The sequence below is a fragment of the Bos indicus x Bos taurus genome, chromosome 12 (genome assembly GCF_003369695.1).
Source record: "Bos indicus x Bos taurus breed Angus x Brahman F1 hybrid chromosome 12, Bos_hybrid_MaternalHap_v2.0, whole genome shotgun sequence".
Classification (NCBI taxonomy): domain Eukaryota; kingdom Metazoa; phylum Chordata; class Mammalia; order Artiodactyla; family Bovidae; genus Bos; species Bos indicus x Bos taurus.
In genome coordinates this window covers 1,495,640-1,516,908 of record NC_040087.1, presented here as the reverse complement: position 1 = coordinate 1,516,908, position 21,269 = coordinate 1,495,640, and positions in this window count along the sequence as shown.

Genomic DNA, 21,269 nt, shown 5'->3' with positions numbered 1-21,269 from the left:
ATTCGTTATCTTTGTCATCTTCACAACTCTAGGACTTCCCCCTTTTCCCTTCTTACTCTTTGTTTTTGTTTTGGTTTGGTTTTTGTTATGGTTATATTCTGTCAGGTTAATCAGCCCCTTAGGTTTGCTTCACAGTTTGTCATCGCCATGACGTGTGACGTTCATTTGCATTGTTTGCTCCCAGTTCCATGGCAAAGCCATCCCTTCCCCTTTCGTGGCCTCTTCCTCTCCCCCACCTCACTCGTTCTGCTCCTTCCTTTTCTCTCTTCCTCTTGTTTAAAATCTTACTTTTCTTTGACTTTTCGTATTTATACTCTTAGCTCAAGTTCTTAGAGTTTTTTTCCTTTCAAAAAGTGGTTCTGTTTATAATTCAAAAATTATTCGGTAAATATGTACAGAGTACTAACTGTGTTCTAGGTGCTATGCTGTAAATAAAACCAGCATGATCTCAAATCTCCCCAAGCTCTAGGTGTAGCTCCTTTTATCAGTTTATTTCAGTATCTAAAATATTATCCTCTTCATGTTCCTTTTCTTTATTATCAACTTCCTTTCTTAAATGTATTTCATTGACTTTTACTTTTGCTAGACTTCTAATAATTATCAATTTTTAGTCTTAATATTTTACCTTCAATTCTGCTTTGCAAAATGTTAATTTTAAAAATGTTTTTCACCCCTGAGCCATGGACATTTGTTTCTGAAGAAAGTCCTCTAGATACAGGGAAGCACCTGAAGTTGTCGCCATACTTTGGCTACTTCTCCACAGCAGATCTCCAGAGCAGACCTGACCTGAAGGTCAGTTAGCACTGATAACCACTTTTCCCCACCCTATGCCCACTCCACTTATTAAGATTCTACAGAAATAACTGTGGCCTAACTGAAGAAAACGGAGAGGTAACAGGCTCCAAGAGATTCCTAAGAAGCACTCCTTCAAAGCAAAGTAGTAAATTTTGTCAGTTGTTTTGGCCAAAGGATTCCCTCCTCCCTCCCTCCAACATTTCCTCCCTCCTTCATTCTTTCTTTTCTTCTCTCTCTTTCTTTCTTTTCACTTCTAGCTTCACAGGACTAAGAGTGAAGACACTGTTTCTGTCACATTAAATGGTTTGTCGTTCACTGGACCATCCAGGTTTAGGCCATGATGACAACCCCTGCCCCCCTGCCTGGCATTATGTGATTCTCTACTATTTTTATATAGATTCATCTCTCAAAGGCCTTTCTTTGTGACTCTACTCATCATGGCTAACCCCACTGCCCACAAGGAGTAAACATGGATGGAGCAAAGAAGGAAAATATGACTGACGGGTGCTAAGAGGGGTGCTTCCATGACCAGGCTGGAGCGGCCATCAGACTTCCCAGCACCGACCTGTCACTGGAATGTACAGGAAAACAAGACCTTTCCCCATGTTTGAGCAAGCTGGGGTGTCAGTGCATGATGTAGAGGACCTTTAGTAGGCCCTGTCTGTAGTCCCATTTTTGGTAGATAAATTATGCTATTTTTCAAAAGTAAACAGTGTGTAAAAATTTCATCACTCTTTTCTAACTCACATTTTATCTTTCCAAAGCAACTGAAAGGATGGTAATATCATTTACTAAGATGAAAAATACTGCAATAAACCAGGTTTTGTGTTAGGGGGAAGAAATCTTGCTATTATCCTAGCTTTGTCACCTCGATAACTACACGGGTAGTTTAATACGTGGAAGTCACATTTATTTATGTGTTTTTTCAAAATATCAAAAAATTCTTCAGGTGAAATGCTATAGAAATTTATCTTCAATAAAATAGCAAATTTTGGGCATGTGATGCAAAGAAAAGACCCTTATGACTCCTTAGAAAAAGACCCTGATGCTGGGAAAGATTGTAGGCAGGAGGAGAAGGGGACCACAGATGATAGCTTATGGTGAATGACATCAGATTCGTGCTCTCTGCATAAGATTCTGCTTCAGGACCAGGGACCAGGCTTGATCACTCAAGACCTCTTGTGTAGCAGAGTTTTATTAAAGTGAACAAGGGACAGAGAAAGCTTCTGACATAGACATCAGAAGGGGACTGAGAATGCCCACTCGCTAGTGTGTTAGCAAGGGAGCTGTATACGTTTTCAATTAGTTATTACAGGAAATCAAAAGAATGTCTCAAGGTTGTCAAGATCTTACTAGACCCACTCCCACAATTTACATTTGAAAATAACAGGATTAGTCAGAAGATTCTCAAGAAGGAGAAACATGTCCTCAAGCAGGATACATTGTTATATAATCCTTAGTACAGAGTTTAAGCTGAGTTGTTTTGTTGTGTGATTATTAGCTCTGGGCTTAAAGAAAAAAAAGTTTGTCCTCTTTGAGAACCCAAGACCAGCCCCAGACCCCATTCTCCTCAGGGACAACAGACTTCTTATCAACCTGTCTAGGAATTGACTCTCTCACAGAGGATGAGATGGTTGGATGGCATCACCGACTCAATGGACATGAGTTTGAACAAGCTCCAGGAGTTGGTGATAGACAGGGAAGCCTGGCGTGCTGCAGTCCATGGGGTGGCAAAGAGACACAACTGATTGACTGAACTGAGCTGAAGATAGCATAATATGCTTGCATAAGGGATAAGACAGGGCCAGAGACATCAGAAATGATTTTATAGGAATAGGAAAGAGGACACATCTATGGTTAAAATTGTGGAAACCTTGAATTTGGTGAATCAGTTCAGTTCAGTTCAGTCACTCAGTCATGTCCGACTCTTTGCAACCCCATGAATTGCGGCATGCCAGGCCTCCCTGTCCATCACCAACTCCCAGAGTTCATCCAAACTCATGGACTGATTGGATCTCCTTGCAGTCCAAGGGACTCTCAAGAGTCTTCTCCAACACCACAATTCAAAAGCATCAATTCTTCAGTGCTCAGCTTTCTTCACAGTCCAACTCTCACATCCATACATGACCACTGGAAAAACCATAGCCTTGACTAGACAGACCTTTGTTGGCAAAGTAATATCTCTGCTTTTTAATATTCTATCTAGGTTGGTCATAACTAGTAGTTTACATAAAATACCAGACCACCTGGCTTGCCTTCTGAGAAATCTGTATACAGATCAGGAAGCAATAGTTAGAACTGGACATGGAACAAAAGACTGGTTTCAAATCAGGAAAGGAGTACATCAAGGCTGTGTATTGTCACCCTGCTTATTAAACTTATATGCAGAGTACATCATGAGAAATGCTGGGCTGGGAAGAAACACAAGCTGGAATCAAGATTACTGGGACAAATATCAATAACCTCAGATATGCAGATGACACCACCCTTATGGCTGAAAGTGAAGAAGAACTAAAGAGCTTCTTGATGAAAGTAAAAGAGGAGCTTGAAAAAGTTGGCTTAAAACTTAACGCTAAGAAAACCAAAATCGCAGCATCTGGTCCCATCACTTCATAGAGAATAGATGGGGAAACAGTGAAAGACTGGTTTTTGGGGCCCCAAAATCACTGCAGATGGTGACACTAGCCATAAAATTAAAAGACGCTTTCTCCTTGGAAGAAAAGTTATGACCAACCTAGACAGTATATTAAAAAGCAGAGACGTTATTTTGCCAACAAAGGTCCGTCTAGTCAAAGCTATGGTTTTTCCAGTAGTCATGTATGGATGTGAGAGTTGGAGTATAAAGGAAGCTGAGTGCCAAAGAATTGATGCTTTTGAACTGTGGTGTTGGCAAAGACTCTTGAGAGTCCCTTGGACTGCAAGGAGATCCAACCAGTCCATTCTAAAGGAGATCAGTCCCGGGTGTTCTTTGGAAGGACTGATGCTAAAGCTGAAACTCCAATACTTTGGCCACCCCATGCGAAGAGTTGACTCATTGGAAAAGACTCTGATGCTGGGAGGTATTGGGGGCAGGAGGAGAAGGGGACAACAGAGGATGAGATGGTTGGATGGCATCACCAACTCGATGGACATGAGTCTGAGTAAACTCTGAGAGTTGGTGATGGACAGGGAGACCTGGTCTGCTGCAGTCCATGGGATTGCAAAGAGTTGGGCACGACTGCAACTGAACTGATTGCCTTACATACAATTGGAAGTAGATTGTACAATCAAGAGGAGCAGGTGTTCAGCCTGAGGAATAGATTCCATATGCTGAGACAGGTCCTTCTCTCTGGGATTCAAACATACTCAGGACTGTCTGTTGTTTAGTGCCAGTGAGTGCCTGGCAGACAGCAGGTGGGTGGCAGCACAGGGCTAGTTCCAAGAAAGATGTGGACAGGAAGAAGGTCACACAGCACCCACAGGGTCCAACACTGGGAGAAATGAAGGGCTTGAGTCAGGCACAAGATAAAGACTTGAGTCAGGCACAAGAGATCAATCTTCTAGGATCCCCCTGTTGCCACGTTTGACAATCAGTGCATAGAGAGGGCCTGACATATTACTTAAAATAAGGTCACTAATAAAGGTTTCAAGGTGATGGTCATAAAGGTGTTCAAAGAACGAGGAATAAGAAAGGATATACAAGTGACAAATATAAAGAATTTAAACAGAGTTGAAGATCCAACACCTGAAATAAAAAATACACTGCAGAAAAATCAACAGTAGATTAGATGGTATAGAGGAATGGCTCAATGAACTGGAAAAGTAGTAACAATTACCCAAGCTTAATAGAAAAAAAAAAAAAAAAGAATTTTTTAAAATAAGGGAAGTAGAGTGTCAGAAGAAGATGGCAGGAGAGTAAGACGAAGATGGCAGGAGAGTAAGATGAAGATGGCCAGTCTCCCCACAGATACAAAAACTCATCAAGATATGGAACAGCTCCTACAAAGCAACCTCTTAAATGACAGCAGAAGACCCCAGGCTTCCAAAGAAGCAAGCTAAACTCCCTGGAATGAGGTAGGAGAAAAGATAAAGACATTAAAAAAGTACGCGTGCCCTAGAGAGAACTTCAGGACAGGAGCTTGTGCCCCAAGGGAGGGAGAGTGTTGTGAAGTTCATGCACTGGGAAATCCTTCACAGGCAGGAACAAGGGGAAGCTGCAGAACCTTAGAGAGCCATGCAAATCGGGGGCCCAAAAGGCAAAATACAGAGAGGGCTGCACTTCTCAGCCCATGAACAGCTCACAAGTCTTAGCCCTGCTAAGAGGGTTGGAGCAGGGAGCTGAGAGATATGCACACAAGTCTCCGCTGAGCAGAAGGCAGACTCTGTGCCAAGAGAAGCACACAGGAGCCTCCAGCATACAGAGTGGGCTAGGGGAACCAAGAGACCCACATAGAAGCCTCTAGCTAGCAAGCTATGGCCTGCAGCATAGGGTGAGACCAGGGGGCGGAGGCTCTGGGAAAGACCCCGGGGAGACGTAGGGGCTGACAACAGTGAAGATGTGCTGAGGGGCTATTTTGACGTGGCTGTGGAAATAGATGTGTCTATCACTGCCAAAGCTGAGAGGGCTGCCCAAAGCCATACTGAACCTATAGACACCCCAAACAAAACCTTCTACTGGACACTGCATTGCCCTTCAGAGAGACAAGATCCAGCTCCATTGACCAGAACACAGGCACAAGTCCCCCTAATGAGGAAACCATCACAAAACACTAGACCAACCCCACTCACAGAGGGCAGATACCAAAACTAAGAAATGTGATCTAGGACCTGGAGAAACTTTTTCTTTTTTCTATTTTAAATCACACTTTTAATCCTCCCTACATACCTTTGTATTGGCTTTTTGCAATGCTGTGGAGTTTTCCTTTTCTCTCTCTCTCTCTCTTTTGTAAAACTTTCTTTAAAGATTGTTTTTCTTCCTTTTCTTGTGACTTTTAAAATTTTGTTTTTGCTCTGCTTGACTGTTTTTCTTATTGTTCTTTCCCTACGGTTTGTGTTCTTAGTTGCTCAGTCATGTATGACTCTTTGCAACCCCATGGACTGTAGGCTGCCAGGCTCCTCTGTCCATGGAATTCTCCAGGACAGAATACTGGAGTGGGTTGCTATGCAGCTTCTCCAGGGGGATCTTCCCAACTCAGGGGTTGAACGCAGGTCTCCCACATTATAGGCAGATTCTTTACCATCTGGGCTCAGATGGTAAAGAATTCCTTAATATATATAAATCTTTTTCACAAACATCTGTTTATCTTTGCTTTTTTTTTTCTCCTACTTTTTACACCATATATGTTAGTTTATTATATTTTCTTTGCTATATTCCACAGTTGAAACTCTGTTCTGGCTCAGTTTTCTAGTCTGTAAACCTGGGGAAAGGACACCTCAAATGGATTAAGTCGGGGTGGTGGTGGCAGGGGTGGGGGGGTAATGGAATGAAAAGACAGAGAAATATACCACAAATGAAGGAACAAAGTAGAAAATCACTAGGCCAAATAAACAAAGAGGAAATTACGTGATAAAGAATTCAGAATAATGATAGTAAAGATGTTCCAAAGCCTTGAAAATAGAATAGAGAAAATGCAAGAAGCAATTAACACAGTTAATGAAATTAACAAGGACATGCTGCTGCTGCTGCTGCTGCCAAAGGCGCTTCAGTTGTGTCCGACTCTGTGCGACCCCATAGACGGCAGCCCACTAGGTACCTCTGTCCCTGGGATTCTCCAGGCAAGAATACTGGAGTGGGTTGCCATTTCCTTCTCCAATGCATGAAAGTAAAAAGTGAATGTGAAGTTGCTTAGTTGTGCCTGACTCCTAGCGACCCCATGGACTGCAGCCTACCAGGCTCCTCCGTCCATGGGATTTTCCAGGCAAGAGTACTGGAGTGGGTTGCCAGAGATGAATAACACAATACTGAAATTAAAAACTCTCTAGAAGGAACCCATAGTAGAATAACTGAGGCAGAAGAATGGATAAATGAACTGTAAGGTGGAATGATGGAAATAACTGATGAAGAGCAGAATAAAGGAAAAAAGAATGAAAAGAATTGAGGATAGCCTCAGAGACCTCTGGGACAATGTTAAATGCAGCAATATATGAGTTATAGGTGTCCCAGAGGAAGAAGAGAAAAAGAAAGGCACTGAGACAATTTTTGAAGAGATCATAGTTGAAAACATCCCCAACATGGGAAAGGAAATAATCAAGTCCAAGAAGCTCAAAGAGTTCCATACAGGATAAACCCAAGGAGAAACATGTTCAGATACGTACTAATCAAGCTAACAGAGATTAAACACAAGGAAAGAATATTAAAAGCAGAAAGGGAAAAGTAACAAGTAACATACATGGGAAAACCCATACGATTAACAGCTGATCTTTCAGCAGAAATTCTGCAGGCCAGAAGAGAATGGCAGGATATATTTAAAGAACTGAAAGAAAAAAAAAAAAAAAAATCTACAACCAAGATTACTCTACCCAGCAAGGATCTCATTCAAAACTGATGGACAAATCAAAAGATTTACAGACATGCAAAAGTTAAGAGAATTTAGCACCACCAAACCAGTTTTACAGCAAATACTAAAAGGAATTATAAAGACAGTAAACACAAGAGAAAGGAAAGACCTACAAAAACCCAAAACAATTAAGAAAATGCCAATAGGAAATATATATCAAAAACTACTTTCAATGTAAATGGATTAAATGCTCCAACCAAAGACATAGACAGCTGAATGGATAAAAAACAAGACCTATATATATGCTGTCTACTAAGAGACCCACTTCAGACCTAGAGACATATACAGACTGAAAGTAAAAGGGTGGAAAAAGATATTCCATGCAAATGGAAATCAAAAGAAAGCCCAAGTGACAATTCTCATTTCAGACAAAACAGACTTTAAAATAAATAATATTACAAGAGATAAAGACACTACATAATAATCAAGGGATCAAGCCAAGAAGAAGATATAACAATTGTAAATATGTATACACCCAACACAGGATCACCTCAATACATAAAGCAAATAAAAACAGACATAAAATGGGAGATTGCCAGTATCACAATAATATTAGGGGACTTCAACACCCCACTTACACCAATGGACAGATCATCAAAAGAGAAAATCAATAAGGAAACACAACCTTAAATGAAACATTAGGCCAAATGGACCTAATTGATATCTTCAGGACTTTCCATTCACATGCAAAAGAATACACTTTCTTCTCAAGTGCACATGGAGCATTCTCCAGGATAGACCACATCTGGGGTCACAAATCAAGCCTTAGTAAATTTAAGAAAATTTAAAATTTATCAAACATCTTCTCTGACCAAAGTGCTATGAGACTAGATATCAATTACGGGGCGGGGCGGCGGGGGGGTGGGGGGGGCGGCGGGAACTGCAAAAAACACAAACACATGGAGATTAAACCATATGTTTCTAAGTAATGAAGAGGTTACTGAAGAAATAAGGGAAATAAAAAGATCCCAATAAAACAAATGACAATGAAAATACTATGACCCAAAACCTATGGCATGCAGCAAAAGCAGTTCTAAGAGGGAAGTTTATAGCAATACAATCCTACCTCAAGAAACAAGAAAACCATCAAACAGACAACCTGACTCTACACCTAAAGCATCTGGAAAAAGAACAAAACAAAACAAACAAACAACAACAACCAAAAAACAGATAGTAGAAGGAAAGAAACGTCAGAGCAGAAATAAATGAAAAAGAAATGAAGGAAACAATGAAGATGCATAAAACTAAAAGCTGGTTCTTTGAGAAAACAAACAAAATTGACAAACTATTAGCCAGACTCATCAAGAAAAAATGGGAGAAAAATGAAATCAACAAAATTAGGAATGAAATAGGAGAGGTTACAACAGAAATACAAAGGATCATAAGAGACTATTACAAACAACTCTATGCTAATAAAATGGACAACCTAGAGGAAATGGACAGATTCTTAGAAAAATTCAACCTTCCAAGACTGTGGTGATTTAGTTGCTAAGTCATGTCTGATTCTTGCAACTCCATGGACAATAGCCTGAAAGACTCCTCTGTCCATGGGATTCTTGAGGCAAGAATACTGGAGCGGGTTGCCATTTCCTTCTCCAGGGGATCTTCCTGGCCCAGGGATTGAACCTGGGCTTCCTGCATTGCAAGCAGATTCTTTACCAACTGAGCTACGAGGGAAGCCCAATTATGAATAAGCCAGTTACAGACACTGAAATCAAAACTCTGGTAAAAAAAAAAAAAAAAATCTCCCTAAAAACAAAAGCCCAGGGCCAGATGGCTTCAAAGGTATATTCTATCCAATTTAGAGAAGAGCTAATGCCTATCCTTCTGAAACTCTTCCAAACAATTTCAGAGAAGGTACACTTCCAAAGTCATTCTATGAGGCCACAATCACCATGATATCAAAACCAGACAAAGATATCATGAAAAAAAATTACAGACCAATATCACTGATGAACATAGATGCAAAAATTCTCAACAAAATTCTATCAAACAGAATTCAAGAACACTTTAAAAAGATCATACCATGATCAACTTGGGTTTATCCCAGGGTTGCAAGGATTCTTCAATATATGCAGTTCAATCAATGTGATACACCATATTAACAAGTGGAAGGATAAAAAGCATATGATAACTTCAATAGATGCATGAAAGCCTTTTGATAAAATTCAGCACCCATTTATGATAAAAACTCTTAAAAAATGGGCATAGAAGGGCCCTACTTTAACATAATACAGGCCATATACAACAGACACACAGCAAACATTATTTTTAATGGTGAGAAACTGAAAACATTCCCTCTAATATGAGGAACAAGACAAGGGTGCCCATTCTCACCACTATTATTCAACATAGTTTTGCAAGTCCTAGCTACAGCAATCAGAAGAGAAAGAAATAGAAGGAATCCAGATTGGAAAGGAAGAAGTAAAACTCACTCTTTGCGGATGACATGATACTGTACATAGAAAACCCTAAAGAAACTATCAGAAAGTTACTAGAACTAATCAGTGAATTTAGTAAAGTCATGCAGGATACAAAATCAATACACAGAAAGAACTTTCATTCCTTTATACTAATAATGAAAAGTCGGAGAAATTAAGGAATCAATCCCATTTACCATTGCAACACAAAGAATAAAAATACCTAGGAATAAATTTACCTAGGGGACAAAAGAGCTGTGTACAGAAAACAATAAAACACTGATGAAAGAAATCAAAGATGACATAAACAGATGGAGTGATAGTTTATGATCCTGGTTGGAAGAATAAATGTTGTGAAAATGACTGTACTACCAAACACAATCTACAGATTCAATGCAATCCCTATCAAATTACCAATGGCATTTTTCACAGAACTAGAACAAAAAATTTCAGTTAGTATGGAAACACAAAAGACTCCAAGTAGCCAAAGAAATCTTGAGAAAGAAGAATGGAGCTGCAGGAATCAATTTACCTAATTTCAGACTATACTACAAAGCTACAGTCATCAAGACAGTATGGTACTGGCACAAAAACACAACTATAGACCAATGGAACAAGGTAGAAAGCCCAGAGATAAACCCACGCACCTATGCACATATTATCTTTGAGAAAGGATGCAAGAAAAAGAGTCTATTCAATAAGTAGTGCTAGGAGAACTGGACAGCTACATGTAAAAGAATGAAATTAGAACACTTCCTAACACCACACATAAAGATAAACTTAAAATAGATTAAAGACCTAAGTGTAAGACCAGAAACTATAAAACTCTTAGAGGAACACATAGGCAGAACACTCGATAATATAAACCATAATAAGATCCTCTATGATCCACCTCCTACAATAATGGAAATAAAGACAAAAATAAATATGTGGGATCTAATTATACTTGAAAGCTTTTGCACAGCAAAGGAAGCTAAAACAAGGTGAAAAGACAACCCTTAGAATGGGAGACACACACACACACACAGAAGTCGCTCAGTCGTGTCTGACTCTTTGCGACCCCATGGACTGTAGCCCACCAGGCTCCTTGGTCCATGGGATTTTCCAGGCATGAATACTGGAGTGGATTGACGTTTCCTTCTCCAAGAATGGGAGAAAATAATAGCAAATAAAACAACTCACAAAGGATTAATTTCCAAAATATACAAGCAGTTCATATGACTCAATACTAGAAAAAGAAACAACAAAATCAAAAAGTGGGCAATAGACCCAAACTGACATTCTTCAAAGAAGACATATGGATGGCTAATAAACACATAAAGATATATTCAACATCACTCGTTATTAGAGCAATGCAAATCAAAACTACAATGAGATATCACATCATACCAGTCAGAATGGCCATCATCAAAAATCCACAAACAAGTGCTGGAGAAGGTATGGAGAAAAGGGAACACTCTTGTATTGCTGGTGGGAATGTAAATTGATACAGCCACTATGGAAGACAGTATGGAGATTCCTTGAAAAACTAGGAATAAAACCATCATACAACACAGCAATACCACTTCTAGGCATATATCCTGAAGAAACCAAAACTGAAAAAGGCACATGCACCCCAATGTTCTTTGCAGCACTATTCACAATAGGTTGGACATGAAAGCAACATAGGTGTCCATCGACTGTTGAATAGATAAAGAACCTATGGTACATATATATGCTGGAATAATACTCAGACATTAAAAGGAATGCATTTGAGACAGTTCTAATGAAGGAGATGAACCTAGAGCCTATTACAGAGAATGAAGTAAGTCAAAAAGAGAAAAACAAATATAGTATATTAACACATATATGTGAAATCTAGAAAATGGTACTGATGAACCCATTCACAGCATAGAACATGTAAATTGATAACCAATGGAAATTTGCTGTATTACTTGGGGAAATTAGACTGGGGATCTGTAATGATCTAGTTGAGTGGAAAAGGGCAAGAGGTGGGAGGGAAAGTCAAGAAGGAGGGGACACATGTACACCAATGGTTTATTCATGTTGCTGTATGACAAATCAAACCAACGTTGTAAAGATATCAATCACTTAAAAAATAAATATTTTTTAAAAGTGTAGAAGTAAAACTGACAAATATGTCAGAACAATTAAATTCCAACAGTGTTCAAAATTTTAGACAAATATTCACAAGCAATTTCTCTTGCATATATACATCAAAAAAAGACTCAAAATAGGCGGGAAAGAATAAATTTTTGAATCAGTTTAACATCACCAAAAAAAAAAAAAAAAAATGAGGGAAGTTTGACTTCTAGGGCAACATCAAGTGTAGTAACATTCACATTATAAGGGATGGACAAATACAGCCTGCTCATGGAATGGAGGAATTAATACTGTTAAAATGACCACACTACTCAAGGCAGTCTACAGATTCAGTGCAGTCTCTGTCAAAATACCAATAACATTTCTCACAGGACTAGAACAAATAATTCTAAAATTTTTATGAAAACACAAAAGATCTCAGAAGTCAAAACAATATTCAGAAGCAAGAACAAAGCTAAAGATATCCCACTTCTTGATTTCAAACTATACATAAAGCTATTCCAATCAAAACAGTATGGAACTGACACATAACGGGCATACAGATCAATGCAACAGAATAGAGAGCCCAGAGATAAACACACATCTGTGACAAGAGAGGCAAGAGTATGCATTTGGTAAGACAGCTTCATCAACAAATGGTGTTGGGAAAACTAGATAGCTACATGCAGAAGAATCAAAATGGACTACTTTCTCATGCTGTATAAAAAAAAGAAATGAATTAAAAATAAATGAATGGGTTAAAGACTTAAGTATGGAGAAGGTAATGGCACCCCACTCCAGTACTCTTGCCTGAAAAATCCTACGGATGGAGGAGCCTGGTAGGTTGCAGTCCATAGGGTCGCTAAGAGTCGGACACAACTGAGTGACTTCACTTTCACTTTTCACTTTCATGCATTGGAGAAGGAAATGGCAACCCACTCCAGTGTTCTTGCCTGGAGAATCTCAGGGACGGGGGAGCGTGGTGGGCTGCCGTCTATGGGATTGCACAGAGTCAGACACGACTGAAGCAACTTAGCAGCAGCAGCAGCATGATACCTTAAGCCATATAAAACTTGTGGATGAAAACAGGCAATACACTCTTTGATGTGTGTGTGTGTGTGTGTGTGTGTGTGTATACATATATATATATATATATATATATATATATATATATATATATATATATAACAATTTTGAAATTTTCTTTGGATTTGTCTTCTCAGGCAAGGGGAAAAAGGCAAAAAGAAACAAGTGGGACTATATCAAACTAAAGAGTTTTCGCATGGGACTTCTCTGGTGGTCCAATGACAAGCCACATGATGAGGCCAAAACAATAAATAAAAACTTAAAAAACAAATAAAGAGCTTTTACACAGTGAAGGAAACTGTCAATAAAATGAGAAACTATCTTCTACTGAATAGGAGAAGATATTTGCAAGTGATATATATATATATAAGAGTTAAGGCGGGGGGCAGTCCTAAGATGGCAGAGGAATAGGATGGGGAGACCACTTTCTCCCTCACAAATTCATCAAAAGAACATTCGGACGCTGAGTAAATTCCACAAAACAACTTCTGAATGCTGGCAGAAGACATCAGGCACCTAGAAAGCAGCCCATTGTCTTCAAAAGGAGGTAGGAAAAAACATAAAAGATAAAAAGAGAGACAAAAGAGGTAGGAACAGAGATCCGGCCTGGGAAGGGAGTCTTAAAAAAGAGAGAAGTTTCCAAACACCAGGAAACACTCACTGGTGAGTCTGTAGCGAGCCTTGGAACCTCAGAGGGAAACATAACCAGGAGGAAAAATAAATAATTAAAACCCACAGATTACGTGCCCAATGGTAACTCCCAGCGGAAAAGCAGCACAGACACCTGCATCTGCCACTAACAAGTGGACATTGTGCAGGGAGGCACGGGCTGCATTGCTTAGAGTAAGGACTGGGCCAGAATGCCCCAAGGGTAATCTGAGGGAACTAACTTGAGATAGCAAACCAGACTGTGGGATACCTACCCCGCAAAAAGCCCTAACCTAAGACACTGCCAGGCCCGCTCACAGAACAAAGGACTGAGCAGAAATAGCCGTCTGCAGACCGGCCCATCCCCCAGTGGAGACAGGCAGGTGAGGGCAGCCAGAGCCAGAAGGGGGCAATCGCAGCCCAGAAAGGCATAATCTACCAAACAGCAAGCAGCCTTTGTTGCTAACCAAGACTTCTTGGGATTCTGGACGGTTGACATCCGCCTGAGAAGGTGCACCAGTTGTACACCCAGAAAACTGAGCGGCATGGACAGGGGAGGCGATAAGTCATAGCAATCGTGCTTGCCAAATACCTGGTCACCTGAGCTGCTCGGACCTGGGAAGGGCACAAAACACAGGCCCAATCAAGTTTGTGCCTTTGTGGAGTACTCGAGTACGTGAACATGAGTGGCTTAGACCTGGGAAGTGCATACAACCCAGGGTTGGCCTCAGACAGTTCCTGGCAGAGCAACCTAGAGCCTAAGCAGTGTAGACAGGGAAAGTACACTTGCTGTGAGCAGGGGCAAACCCAGTGTGGCCGAGATACTGGGAGCACTCCCCACAGACGCCAGTGCTATTTGTTTACAGTGTTCCTCCCTCCCCATAGCACGACAGAGCAAGTGAGCCTAAAAAAGTGCCCAGCACCGCCCCCCTGTGTCAGGGTGGAAATTAGACACTGAAGAGACCAGCAAACAGAAGAAGCTAAAACAGAAGGAACCACCTTGGAAGTGACAGGTGCAATAGATTAAAACCCTGTAGTTAGCACTGACCACATAGGAAGGGGCCTATAGATCTTGAGAAATATAAGCTGAATCAAGGAACTATCTGAAAGTGAAGTATAGATGGAGAAGTCTTGAGGCTACTGTAAGAATAAGACTGAAAACCAGAGGCAGGAGGCTTAAGTCCAAATCCTGAGAACACCAAAGAACTTCTGACTCCAGGGAACATTAATTGATAGGAGCTCAACAAATGCCTCCATACCTACACTGAAACCAAGCACCACCCAAGGGCCAACAAGTTCCAGAGCAAGACATACCACACAAATTCTCCAGCAACACAGGAACATAGCCCTGAGATTCAATATACAGGCTGCCTAAAGTCACTCCAAACCCACTGACATCTCATAACTCATTGCTGGACACTTCATTCATTGCACTCCAGAGAGAAGAAATCCAGCTCCACCCACCAGAACACCGAATAAGCTTCCCTATCCAGGAAACCTTGACAAGCCACCTGTCCAACCCCACCCACAGCGAGGAAACTCCACAATAAAGAGAACTCCACAAACTGCCAGAATACAGAAAGACCTCCCCAAACACAACAATCTAAACAAGATAAAAAGGCAGAGGAATACCCAGCAGGTAAAGGAACAGGATAAATGCCCACCAAACCAAACAAGAGGAAGAGATAGGGAATCTACCTGATAAAGAATTCCAAATAGTGATAGTGAAAATGATCCAAAATCTTGAAAACAAAATGGGGTTACAGCTAAATATCCTGGAGACAAGGATCGAAAAGATGCAAGAAAGGTTTAACAAGGACCTAGAAGAAATAAAAAAGAGTCAATATATAATGAATAATGCAATAAATGAGATCAAAAACACTCTGGAGGGAACCAACAGTAGAATAACAGAGGCAGAAGACAGGATAAGTGAAGTAGGAGGTATAATGGTAGCAATAAATGAAACAGAGAAGAAAAAAGAAAAACGAATAAAAAGAAATGACAATCTCATAGACCTCTGGGACAATGTTAAACGCCCCAACATTCGAATCACAGGAGTCCCAGAATAAGAAGACAAAAAGAAAGACCATGAGAAAATACTTGAAGAGATAATAGTTGAAAACCTCCCTAAAATGGGGAAGGAAATAGTCAATTACCCAAGTCCAAGAAACCCAGAGAGTCCCAAACAGGATAAACCCAAGGTGAAACATCCCAAGACACATATTAATCCAGTTAACAAAGATGAAACACAAAGCACAAATATTAAAAGCAGCAAGGGAAAAACAACAAATAACACACAAGGGGATTCCCATAAGGATAACAGCTGATCTTTCAATAGAAACTCTTCAGGCCAGGAGGGGATGGCAGGACATACTTAAAATGATGAAAGAAAATAACCTACAGCCCAGATTACTGTACCCAGCAAGGATCTCATTCAAGTATGAAGGAGAAATCAAAAGCTTTACAGACAAGCAAAAGCTGAGAGAATTCAGCACCACCAAACTAGCTCTCTAACAAATGCTAAAGAATCTTCTCTAGACAGGAAACACAGAAAGAGTGTATAAACTCGAACCCAAAACAACAAAGTAAATGGCAATGGGATCATACTTATCAATAATTACCTTAAATGTAAGTGGGTTGAATGCCCCAACCAAAAGACAAAAACTGGCTGAATGGATACAAAAACAAGACCCCTTCATATATTGTCTACAAGAGACCCACCTCAAAACAAGGGACACATACAGACTGAAAGTGAAGGGCTGGAAAAAATATATTCCATGCAAATAGAGACCAAAAGAAAGCAGGAGTAGCAATACTCATATCAGATAAAATAGACTTTAAAACAAAGGCTGTGAAAAGAGACAAAGACGGTCACTACATAATGATCAAAGGATCAATCCAAGAAGAAGATATAACAATTATCAATATATATGCATCCAACATAGGAGTACCACAATATGTAAGACAAATGCTAACAAGTATGAAAGGGGAAGTTAACAATAATACAATAATAGTGGGAGACTTTAATACCCCACTCACACCTATGGATAGATCAACTAAACAGAAAATTAACAAGGAAACACAAACTTTAAATGATACAATAGACCAGTTAGACCTAATTGATATCTATAGGAAATTTCACCCCAAACAATGAATTTCACCTTTTTCTCAAGTGCACACGGAACCTTCTCCAGGATAGATCTCATCCTGGGCCATAAATCTAGCCTTGGTAAATTCAAAAAAATTGAAGTCATTCCAAGCATCTTTTCTGACCACAATGCAGTAAGATTAGATCTCAACTACAGGAGAAAACTGTTAAAAATTCCAACATATGGAGGCTGAACAACATGCTGCTGAATACCAACAAATCACAGAAGAATTCAAAAAATAAATCAAAGTATGCATAGAAACAAATGAAAATGAAAACACAACAACCTAAAACCTGTGGGGCACTGTAAAAGCAGTGGTAAGGAGAAGGTTCGTAGCAATACAGGCATACCTCAAGAAACAAGAACCAAGTCAAATAAATAACCTAACTCTACACCTAAAGCAACTAGAAAAGGAAGAAATGAAGAACACCAGTGTTAGTAGAAGGAAAGAAATCTTAAAAACTAGGGCAGAAATAAATGCAAAATAAACAAAAGAGACCATAGCAAAAATCAACAAAGCCAAAAGCTGGTTCTTTGAGAGGATAAATAAAACTGACAAACCATTAGCCAGACCCATCAAGAAACAAAGGGAGAAAAATCAAATCAATACAATTAGAAATGAAAATGGAGAGATCACAACAGACAACATAGAAACGCAAAGGATTATAAGAGACTACTATCAGCAACTACACGCCAATAAAATGGACAACTTGGAAGAAACGGACAAATTCTTAGAAAAGTACAACTTTCCAAAACTGGACCAGGAAGAAATAGAAAATCTTAACAGACCCATCACAAGCATGGAAATTGAAAGTGTAATCAGAAATCTTCCAGCAAACAAAAGCCCAGGACCATTCAGCTTCACAGCTGAATTCTACCAAAAATTTTGAGCAGAGCTAACACCTATCCTACTCAAACTCTTCCAGAAAATTGCAGAGGAAGGTAAACTTCCAAACTCATTCTATGAGGCCACCATCACCCTAATACCAAAACCTGACAAAGATGATACAAAAAAAAAAAAAAGAAAGAAAGAAAGAAAGAAAACTACAGGCCAATATCACTGATGAACATAGATTCAAAAATCCTTAACAAAATTCTAGCAAACAGAATTCAACAACATATTAAAAAGATCATACATCATGATCAAGTGGGCTTTATCCCAGGGATGAAAGGATTCTTCAATATCCACAAATCAATGTATTACACCACATTAACAAATTGAAAAATAAAAACCATATGATTATCAATAGATTCAGAGAAAGCGTTTGACAAAATTCAACATCCATTTATGATAAAAACTCTCCAAAAAGCAGGAATAGAAGGAACATACCTCAACATAAAGAAGCTATATATGACAAACCCACAGCAAACATTATCCTCAATGGTGAAAAATTAAAAGCATTTCCCCTAAAGTCAGGAACAAGACAAAGGTGCCCACTCTCACCACTAGTATTCAACATAGTTTTGGAGTTTTGGCCATAGAAATCAGAGCAGAAAAAGAAATAAAAGGACTCCAAATTGGAAAAAAAAAAAAAAAAGAAGGAAAATTCTCACTGTTTGCTAATGACATGATCCTCTACATAGAAAACCCTAAAGACTCTACCAGAAAATTACTAGAGCTAATCAATGAATATAGTAAAGTTGCAGGATATACAATTACCACTCAGAAATCCCTTGCATTCCTATACACTAATGAGAAAATAGAAAGAGAAATTAAGGAAACAATTCCATTCACCATTGCAACAAAAAGTAAAATACTTAGGAATATATCTACCTAAAGAAACAAAAGACCTATATATAGCAAACTATAAACACTGCTGAAATAAATCAAAGAGGACACTAATAGATGGGGAAATATACCATGTTTATGGATCGGAAGAATCAATATAGTGAAAATGAGTATACTACCCAAAGCAATCTATAGAATCAATGCAATCCCTATCAAGCTACCAACGGTAACATTTCTCCAAAGAAGACATACAGATGGCCAACAAACACATGAAAAGATGCTCAACATCACTCATTATCAGAGAAATACAAATCAAAACCTTAATGAGGTATCATTTCACACCAGTCAGAATGGCTGCGATCCAAAAGTCTACAAGCAATAAATGCTGGAGAAGGTGTGGAGAAAAGGGAACACTCTTACACTGTTGATGGGAATGCAAACTAGTACAGCCACTATGGAGAACAGTGTGGAGATTCCTTAAAAAACTGGAAATTGTACTGCCATACGACCCAGCAATCCCACTGCTGGGCATACACACTGAGGAAACCAGAATTGAAAGAGACACGTGTACCCCAATGTTCATCGCAGCACTGTTTATAATAGCCAGGTCATGGAAGCAACCTAGATGTCCATCAGCAGACGAATGGATAAGAAAGCTGTGGTACATATACACAATGGAGTATTACTCAGCCATTAAAAAGAATACATTTAAATCAGTTCTAATGAGGTGGATGAAACTGGAGCCTATTATACAGAGTGAAGTAAGCCAGAAAGAAAATCACCAATACAGTATACTAACGCATATATATGGAATTTAGAAAGATGGTAATGATAACCCTGTATGTGAGACAGCAAAAGAGACACAGATGTATAGAATAGTCTTTTGGACTCTGTGGGAGAGGGCGAGGGTGGGATGATTTGGCATAATGGCATTGAAACATGTATATTATCATATGTGAAACGAATCGCCAGTCCAGGTTCGATGCATGATACAGGGTGCTCGGGGCTAGTGCACTGGGATGACCCAGATGGATGTGATGGGGAGGGAGTTGGGACGGGGGTTCAGGATGGGGAACACATGTATACCCATGGCGGATTCATGTCAATGTATGGCAAAACCAATACAATATTGTAAAGTAATTAACCTCCAATTAAAATAAATAAATTTATATTAAAACAAAAACAAAGCTAACTCGGGGCCGTGCTTACCTTCTGAGACAGTCTACATTCTTTTTTTTTTTTTTTACAACAACCATGGGCAGTACTTTCAGATGTTTTTCAAAGAGTGAAAATAAAAATTTGAGGATCTAGAAAATGATTCCTTCAATTTACTCAAGTCTGTGTGGCCTACGGAAAATTGTCATTTCCCCCAGGTGTACAGGGATCTCCTTGTGAGAGTCAATACTGTAGCCACAGGCAATGATTTTTCACCTGTAGAGAGCATCAGAACCTCCAGAGACTTGTTTAAATGCAGTTGCTAGAGCCACCTCTGAAATTCAGACACCTGTTCTCTGCACAGGTCCCAGGAATATGCATTTTAATCAGTCTCAGAGGATTGTGACACTTCAGGAGGCTCTTGGTCTAAGAAACACTGTTCCAAACTGAGTAGCAGAATCTCCTGCAGAGCTTTAAAAGTGCAAATGAAGGCATCTGAATCAGAAAAACTGCAGAATCAGAGAACATTGGGGAGGGTGTCTAAGGACAAATAAAAATTAAAAATAAGAGGCTTACTTCTTCCGGTTGAAAACAAGATTTGTCTTCTTCCTTTTTCTCAGAACTTATACTTTAGAATGCTTGTAAGTAAGTAGTTTCCTCTCTTTGAAATGTATATAAAGCCTTTTGAAAACTAGATAGGCCTTTTGTCAGCTTGATGACCCATGAATACTTTTCTCAAAGGCCTGGAGCCATCTCTTTGAAATGTAAACATCAAGGAAAATAGCACTTCAATCTGCCAGTTTCTGTGAGAGTGTAGGAGCCTTGCTGCAAGTTGCAAAACTACCTCCAGTCATAAAAATATGAGAAATTTGTTTCTGTACTAGATACAGCTGATAAGCTAATACTGACAGCACTCCATTTACTATGTGAGTCAAGGATGAACTATGTGTGACAAATGGTGCTGTCAAGACCCCTTACTTGAGTACTAGTAATTGTCTGAGGACATGTATGTAATGGGTTCTATCTGCTTGGTTTTACTAAGGGGTGGATTTTTTTTGTTTGTGTGTTTTTATCTGTCTTTGAAATCTCTGCCAGTGGTGTGATTCACATTCTGATCTTTACTCACTAACACACCTGTTTTCTGTCTCCACTACCTTGTGGAGAGGTTTTCTGGTGTAGGAGAAGATTTTGTTTTTAATGCTGTTTCCCCAGCAGGTGAAAATAATTCTTAAGGCAGGTTTCCCAGGGTCAGTAGTGAGCCTGATCCAGGGGTAGAGGCCCAAGGGGTCAGTCTGTGAGGTTTCCCTTGGACCACAGGGCCACATACTCTGACCTGCTCTGCTCCTGCTAATGCGGGCACCAGGGCACCCGTTAGTGAAAGCAGGGCCAGCACTGGCCTGGCTGACTTTCCTGACAGCTGCCTCCAGCATAGGCTCTGATAGTATATCCCAGCCTCCAGTTTCCCTGGCTCAGTGGGCACCTTCCTCATCTCTGCAGGAGCTGCTTCGTGGCAACTCTGTGATTTGGATTGTGAAGGAAACGCTTCTTGAAGAATGATGCTGGAGTGGCCACCTCTTGAGAAGTAAAAGTCTTTTCTCTGTGATATTTCTATTTTTTTTCCCCTTTTCTTCAGAACTTGCCTTTGCCTTATTTCACTTACATGTTTTAA